Genomic DNA, 9223 nt, shown 5'->3' with positions numbered 1-9223 from the left:
AATGATTTCTTTACCTTGAAGATGGATAGCCTGAATTAGTTATATCTTAATGTTTAGTAACTTGAATTAAAATTTCCTGGTACACTACATGCAGATTAATTTTTTCTTAGTCACTTTCTTTTTTTATATAAATTTAAGAGGTATCCCAAAGAAATAATGCTTCAAAAATCAATTAAATGTGACTCCCACTTGTAAGAACACCAGAATCATAACTAGCTGCTGGAAAATCATCAACAGGAAGACACTGGAACTCACCAGAAAAGAAAACCCACATCTAAAGACAAAGGAGAAGTCACAATGAGATGGTAGGAGGGGTGCAATCATAGTAAAATCAAATCCCATAGCTGGTGGGTGGGTGACTCACAGACTGGGGAACACTTATACCACAGAAGTCCACCCACTGGAGTGAAGGTTCTGAACTCAACGTCAGGCTTCCCAACCTGGGGGTCCGGCAATGGGAGGAGGAATTCCAAGAGAATCAGATTTTGAAGCCTAGTGGGAATTGATTGCAGAACTTTGACAGGACTGGGAGACACAGAGACTCCACTCTTGGAGGGCACACACAAAGTAGTGTGTGCATCGTGACCCAGGGTATGGAGCAGTGACTCCAGGGGAGACTGAACCAGACCTACCTGCTAGTGTTGGAGGTTCTCCTGCAGAGACGGGTTGTGACACTGTTTCATCTTGGGGACAAGGACACTGGCAGCAGGAGTTCTGGGAAATACTCCTTGCTGTGAGCCCTCCCAGAGTGTGTCATTAGCCCCGCCAAAGGGCCCAGGAATGCTCCAGTGTTGGGTTGCCTCAGGCAAGAAAACCAACATGGAGGGAACCTAGCCCAACCCATCAACAGTCAAGTGGATTAAAGTTTTACAGAGCTCTGCCCACCAGAACAACAGGCAGCTCTACTAACCATCAGTCCCTGCCATCAAGCCTCTTAGATAGCCTCATCCACCAGAGGACAGACAGAAAAAACAAGAAGAACTACAATCCTGCAGCCTGTGGAACAAAAACCACACTCACAAAAAGATAGACAAGATGAAAAGGCAGAGGGCTATGTACCAGATGAAGGAACAAGATAAAACCCCAGAAAAACAACTAACTGAAGTGGAGATAGGCAACCTTCCAGAAAAAGAATTCAGAATAATGATAGTGAAGATGATCCAGGACCTCAGAAAAAGAATGGAGGCAAGGATCAAGAAGATGTAAGAAATGTTTAACAAAGACCTAGAAGAATTAAAGAACAAACAAACAGAGATGAACAATACAATAACTGAAATGAAAACTACACTAGAAGGAATCAATAGCAGAATAACTGAGGCAGAAGAGCTGATAAGTGACCTGGAAGACATAACGGTGGAATTCACTGCTGCAGAACAGATTAAAGAAAAAAGAATGAAAAGAAATGAAGAGAGCCTAAGAGACCTCTGGGACAACATTAAAAGCAACAACATTCACATTATAGGGGACACAGAAGAAGAAGAGAGAAAGGACCAGAGAAAATATTTTAAGAGATTATAGTCAAAAACTTCCCTAACATGGGAAAGGAAATAGCCACCCAAGTCCAGGAAGTGCAGAGAATCCCATACAGGATAAACCTAAGGAAAACACGCCAAGACACATAGTAATCAAATTGGCAAAAATTAAAGACAAAGAAAAATTATTGAAAGTAGAAAGGGAAAAACAACAAATAACATACATGGGAACTCCCATAAGGTTAACAGCTGATTTCTCAGCAGAAACTCTACAAGCCAGAAGGGAGTGGCATGATATACTTAAAGTGATGAAAGGGAAGAGCCTACAACCAAGATTACTCTAACTAGCAAGGATCTCATTCAGATTTGATGGAGAAATCAAAAGCTTTACAGACAAGCAAAAGCTAAAAGAATTCAGCACCACAAACACCAGCTCTACAACAAATGCTAAAGGAACTTCTCTAAGTGGGAAACACAAGAGAAGAAAAGGACCTACAAAAACAAACGCAAAACAATTAAGAAAATGGTCATAGGAACACACATATCAATAATTACCTTAAACGTGAATGGATTAATGTTCCAACCAAAAGACACAGGCTTGCTGAATGGATACAAACAAAAGACCCATATATATGCTGTCCACAAGAGACCCACGTCAGACCTAGGGACACATACAGACTGAAAGTGAGGGGATGGAAAAAGATGTTCCATGCAAATGGAAATCAAAAGAAAGCTTGGAGTAGCTATACTCATATCAGATAAAATATATTTTAAAATGAACAATGTTACAAGAGAAAAGGAAGGACACTACATAATGATCAAGGAATCAATCCAAGAAGAAGATATAAAAATTATATATATATATATATATATATATATATATATATGCACCCAACATAGTAGCACCTCAATACATAAGGCAACTGCTAACAGCTATAAAAGAGGAAATCGACAGTAACACAATAATAGTGGGGGACTTTAACAGCTCATTTACACCAATGGACAGATCATCCAAAATGAAAATAAGGAAACAGAAGCTTTAAATGACACAATAGACCAGATAGATTTAATTGATATTTATAGAACATTCCAGCCGAAAACAGCAGAATACACTTTCTTCTCAAGTGTACATGGAACATTCTCCAGGATTGATCACATCTTGGGTCACAAATCAAGCCTCAGTAAATTTAAGAAAATTGAAATCATATCAAGCATCTCTTCTGACCACAACGCTATGAGATTAGAAATGAATTACAGGGGAAAAAACATAAAAAAACAAACACATGGAAGCTAAACAATACGTCACTAAATAACCAAGAGGTCACTGAAGAAATCAAAGAGGAATTAAAAAAAAATACCTAGAGACAAATGACAATGAAAACATGATGATCCAAAACTTATGGGATGCAGCAAAAGCAGTTCTAAGAGGGAAGTTTATAGCTATACAAGCCTACCTCAAAAAACAAGAAAAATCTCAAGTAAACAATCTAACCTTACACTTAAAGGAAATAGAGAAAGAAGAACAAACAAAACCTAAAGTTAGCAGAAGGAAAAAAATCATAATGATCAGAGCAGAAATAAATGAGAAAGAAACAAAGAAAGCAATGGCAAAGAACAATAAAACTAAAAGCTGGTTCTTTGAGAAGATAAATACAATTGATAAACCATTAGCCAGACTCATCAAAAAAAAAAAAGAGGGAGAGGACTCAAATCGGTAAAATTAGAAATGAAAAAGGAGAAGTTACAAGAGACACCGCAGAAATACAAAGTATCCTAAGAGACTACTACAAGCAACTCTATGTCAATAAAATGGACAACCTGGAAGAAATGGACAAATTCTTAGAAAGGTAAAACTTCCAAGACTGAACCAGGAATAAACAGAAAATATGAACAGACCAATCACAAGTAATGAAATTGAAACTGTGATTAAAAATCTTCCAACAAACAAAAGTCCAGGACCAGATGGCTTCACACATGAATTCTATCAAACATTTAGAGAAGTGCTAATGCCCATCATTCTCAAACTCTTCCAAAAAATTGCAGAGGAAGGGACACTCCCAAACTCATTCTATGAGGCCACCATCACCCTGATACCAGAACCAGACATAGATAATACAAAAAAAAAAAAAGGAAATTACATTCCAATATCACTGATGAATATAGATGCAAAAATCCTAAGCAAAATATTAGCAAACAGAATCCAACAACATATTAGAAGGATTATACACCATAATCAAGTGGGGTTTACCCCTTGGATGCAAGGATTCTTCAATATACGCAAATCAATCAATGTGATACACCATATTAACAAATTGAAGAATAAAACAATATGATCATCTCAATAGATGCAGAAAAATCTTTTGACAAAATTCAACACCAATTTATGATAAAAACTCTCCAGAAACTGGGCATAGAGGGAACCTACCTCAACATAATAAAGGCCATATACAGCAAACCCACAGCAAATGTCATTCTCAATGGTGAAAAACTGAAAGCATTTCCTCTAAGATCAGGAACGAGACAAGGATGTCCGATCTCACCTCTATTATTCAACATAGTTTTGGAAGTCCTAGCCATGGCAATCAGAGAAGAAAAAGAAATAAAAGGAATACAAATTGGAAAAGAAGAAGTAAAACTGTCACTGTTTGCAGATGACATGATATTATACATAGAGAATCCTAAAAATTCCACCAGAAAACTACTAGAGCTAATCAGTGAACGTGGTAAAGTTTCAGGATACAAAATTAATGCACAGAAATCTCTTGCATTCCTATACACTAATGATGAAAAATCTGAAAGAGAAATTAATGAAACACTCCCTTTTACCATTGCAACAAAAAGAATAAAATACCTAGGAATAAACCCACGGAGGGAGAAAAAAGACCTGTATGCAGAAAAATATAACACAGTGATGAAAGAAATTAAAGATGAAACCAACAGATGGAGAGATATACTCTGTTCTTGGATTGGAAGTATCAATATTGTGAAAATGACTATACTACCCAAAGCAATCTACAGATTCAATGCAATCCCTATCAAATTACCAATGGCATTTTTCATGGGACTAGAACAAATCATCTTAAAATTTGTATGGAGACACAAAAGACTCCAAAGAGCCAAAGCAGTCTTGAGGGAAAAAAACGGAGCTGGTGAAATCAGACTCCCTGACTTCAGACTGTACTACAAAACTGCAGTAATCAAGACAATATGATACTGGCAGAAAAACAGAAACTTAGATCAATGGAACAAGATAGAAAGCCCAGAGATAAACCCATGCACCTATGGTCAACTAATCTATGACAAAGGAGGCAAAGATATACATTGGAGAAAAAACAGTCTCTTCAATAAGTGGTGCTGGGAAAACTGAACAGCTACATGTAAAATCATGAAATTAGAATACTCCCTAACACCATACACAAAAATAAACTCAAAATGGATTCAAGACATAAATGTAAGGCTGGACACTATAAAACTCTTAGAGAAAAACATAGGAATAACACTCTTTGACATAAATCACAGCAAGATCTTTTTTGATCCACCTCCTAGAGTAATGGAAATAAAAATGAAAATAAACAAGTGGGACCTAATGAAACTTCAAAGCTTTTGCACAGCAAAGGAAACCATAAACAAGAACAAAAGACAACCCTCAGAAAGTGGGAAAATATTTGCAAATCAATCAACGGACAAAGGATTAATCTCCAAAATATATAAACAGCTCATGCAGCTCAATATTAAAGAAACAAACAACTCAATCCAAAAATGGACAGAAGACCTAAATAGACATTTCTCCAAAGAATACATACAGATGGCCAAGAAGCACATGAAAAGCTGCTCAACATCACTAATTATTAGAGAAATGCAAATCAAAACTACAATGAGGTATCACCTCACATCAGTTAGAATGGGCATCATCAGAAAATCTACAAACAACAAATATTGGAGAGGGTGTAGAGAAAAGGGAACTCTCTTGCACTGTTGGTGGGAATGTAAATTGATACAGCCACTATGGAGAACAGTATGGAGGTTTCTTAAAAAACTAAATATAGAATTACCATACGATCCAGCAATCCCACTACTGGGCATATACCCAGAGAAAACCATAATTCAAAAAGACACATGCACTCCAATGTTCATTGCAGCACTATTTACAATAGCCACGTCATGGAAGCAACCTAAATGCCCACTGACAGACAAATGGATAAAGAAGTTGCGGTACATATATACAATGGAATATTACTCAGCCATATAAAGGAACGAAATTGAGTCATTTGTTGAGACGTGGATGAATCTAGAGACTGTCATACAGAGTGAAGTAAGTCAGAAAGAGAAAAACAAATATCGTATGTTAACGCACGTATATAGAACCTAGAAAAGTGGTATAGATGAGCTGGTTTGCATGGCAGAAGTTGAGACACAGATGTAGAGAACAAACGTATGGACACCAAGCAGGGGAAACCATGGTGGGTGGGTATGGTGGTGTGCTGGATTGGGTGATTGGGATTGACACGTATACACTGATGTGTATAAAATTGATGACTAATAAGGACCTGCAGTATAAACAAACAAACAAAGAAACCACTAATACTAAACTTTCTTTGGGTTATTTTTCTAGGAATATGTTAATATAAATGTTTCAGACATTACATGAAATTTCTAAAAATCTTATATGTTCTGGTACAATGTTATAAGTCATAATTCTAGTTATTACTTTAAAATGTATATCTCAGATATAACTAAATTTCCTTGTCAATTGCATTATTTTGAACTTTCATCAAATCTTTAACCATGGTTATTTTTACATTTTTTGTCATTTACAGACAACTGTGTGTGTACTCTGATGCTTTTGCAAAAATGTTCCTATAGAAGGGTTTCATCTTCAAGGAATTCACAGAAAAGACTCTGACAAGTACAGGTTTCTGGTAACGACTATACTGCTGAATTGAATGAATAAGCATTTTCAGAACTCTAATGGAAAACTGAACTCATAAAAGCACTAACAAAAGATCAAGATGAGAAAAAAAATTAATTACATGGGATTGAGTGAACTGATGAAGATGATTATAATTTTTGTGACTGTCTGTTTGAATATATAAAAAAAAAAATCCCACAAGGACTCAGGCAAAACATGCAAATCAATTTTCACTGCAAAGTAAAGGAGCTGTTACAGTGGAGGATTGTTGGACTGAATGTCAAAATTATGACATAGTATGAGTGTGTTTCGTGTTTGGTAATTGCAATCATTGTTGCTTTTGTTGTGGTCATCCATTTACAATGCTTGGTGTCAGTCTATTTATATCTTGTAAAAATAAAAAAACAGTGTGTGTGTTAAAAAACAAAAAAGAAGTTACCTAGAATTGGCATAAATAAATAAATAAACTGAAGATGTAAAAAAAATAATTAATTAAATGCTTCAAGGAAGCACATGAACCTGTAAGTGCAAGAAAGTTAAAAGGCTGAAATCACACAAAGGGCTTACAAAAAAACAAACAAAAACAATGTTACAACCAAATAAAAACACTTTTGATTTATAGTCGAGGCCCAAAGATGGTGAGTTACTGTCTTTACTTGAGTTGAGTAATGAAATATTACCTAATAAAAAAAGAAAAGCAGATGTGGCTTCAGAAGCAGAAGTGTTTCAGCAAAAGCAGATTCAAAATGAGTATAAGCTGTACAGTAATAAGATTAAACTTGTTTTCCTTTTAGAAGGTCTTTAGCTCTGGAAAAATATGGAATAAAACTTGTTCAGTAACTTTGGTAAATTACAATGTCTCATATTTTAAGTTTCAGGGTGTAGAGTTCAGACTGAATTATAGTGCAATTGGGTAAATCAGTACCCAGTTTAATGATCATATCTAAAAATTAATTATTAATAAATCTATTGGAATCTGGAAGGGGATTTTTTTGTTTTTGCAGGAAATGGAAGCTAGCCTGTAACTTCCTGATGGAAGTTACCATGTCTCTGTTGTTTAGGCATATCTCATGTGACTGATGCTGTGTTCAACTCATAATCATTGTATGAAGAATATTTAATCAATATGTGAGTAATAGTGCTCAAAGTGTATAGAAGGATATTCCAAAGGATTCAGCCTTATATTGCTCAGGATTTCATTTGACTGACTTGGCTGAAGACCTCATGCACATGTGTATCAAGTGTACAGAGGACTCCAAATCATAAAGGAATGCATATCAATTGGATGATCAACTTGGAATGCACCAATGTCTTAGTAGACATAAAACAATACATTGCTTAGTGGACTAAAACAATACAGTGAACTTGACAAGAGGAAATTATATAGAGCCTCTGGATCTTCAAAACCAATTTCAAAGGTAATAGAGAAGAATAATATAAATGAGTAGTGGGATAGAGGAAAGAGAGTCAGAAGTTATACTTGACAGCAATTTCAATATAATATGAACAATGTGGTCCGACTTCTGGAAAAAAAATGAATAGAATCTCATTGAAATTGATGGTCCACTCATCTCTCCTCCTATAATGTTAGAAATATTAGTTTTACATGCAACACCTCAAAGGAGGTATAAGCCTCTTGAATAATGTTCAGAAGAAAGAGATCAGGGTGTTGGGTAAAGCCAAATATCTCCAAACATGTGAAAAGGTGTCATGTAAAAAGATATTACATGTGTCCTGTATAGCCTCTGGGATGCTGTTGATCTAAGACAAATGGAGTGAAATCATTAATAGACTTTTAAAAATTGGAGGGACCTGGAAATGAGAAACATGATATGAACTTCCTTGGCTGGTGGTAAATTTCTCACCACTGGGAGTGTTCAAAAGAGGCAGAATAGCTCTTCAAAGAGGATTTGAATAAAGTTACCCCTAAATTGGATAAATAATAAATTATTTTAAAGTCCTTTCTAACCACTAAGTTTATGTGACTCTATTAATACTTCTTTTTACTTCTATTTTCTTTTTTTTAAGGAATTTGGAAAAGTAACTTAGCTGGGACAAATCCTGTTTCCACCACTTACTAGCTGTGTGACATTGATTAGGCAAATTGTTTAAGTTGTTGGTGCTATAGTTTCTTCATCTCTAAAATGGGAATAAATAAGTTAGTGAGAAAATCATATGAATTAATATATGGAAGGTACAGTGAATGGCAAAGGATAAACATGCACACCCTGCAAAAATAAGTATTCCAATTTTGAGGAAAACGTTGAAAAATTCAACTCTTTGACACTACTATTCAAACTGTGTCCCCACAGTAGGGAGAAAAATTTGGTCTTATTTATTTATTTATTTGAAGTATAGTTGATTTACAATGTTGTGTTAGTTTCTAGTGTACAGAAATGTGATTCAGTTATACATATACATATTTTTTTCAGATTCTTTTGCATTACAAGATATTGAATATAGTTCCCTGTGCTATGCAGTAGGTCCTTGAGGTTGTTGTTTATCTGTTTTATGTGTAGTAGTTTGTATCTGCTAATCACAAACTTCTAATTTATCCCTCTCCTCTCCCTTTTGCTTTGGTTTGTTTAAGTTTGTTTTCTATGTCTGTGAATCAGTTTCTGTTTTGTAAAAAGGTTCATTTGTATCATTTTTTAGATTCCACATGTAAGTGATATCATATGATATTTGTCTTTGTCTGTCTGGCTTACTTCACTTAGTATGATAATCTTTAGGTCTATCCATGTTGCTGCAAATGGCATTATATAATTCTTTTTTATGGCTGAGTAAGATTCCATTATATATATATATATATATATATATATATATATATATATATATATAT

The sequence above is a fragment of the Monodon monoceros genome, unplaced genomic scaffold, assembly GCF_005190385.1.
Source record: "Monodon monoceros isolate NGI ecotype Baffin Bay Population unplaced genomic scaffold, NGI_Narwhal_1 Super_Scaffold_11, whole genome shotgun sequence".
NCBI lineage: Eukaryota > Metazoa > Chordata > Mammalia > Artiodactyla > Monodontidae > Monodon > Monodon monoceros.
Note: the sequence above shows the minus strand (reverse complement) of the source record.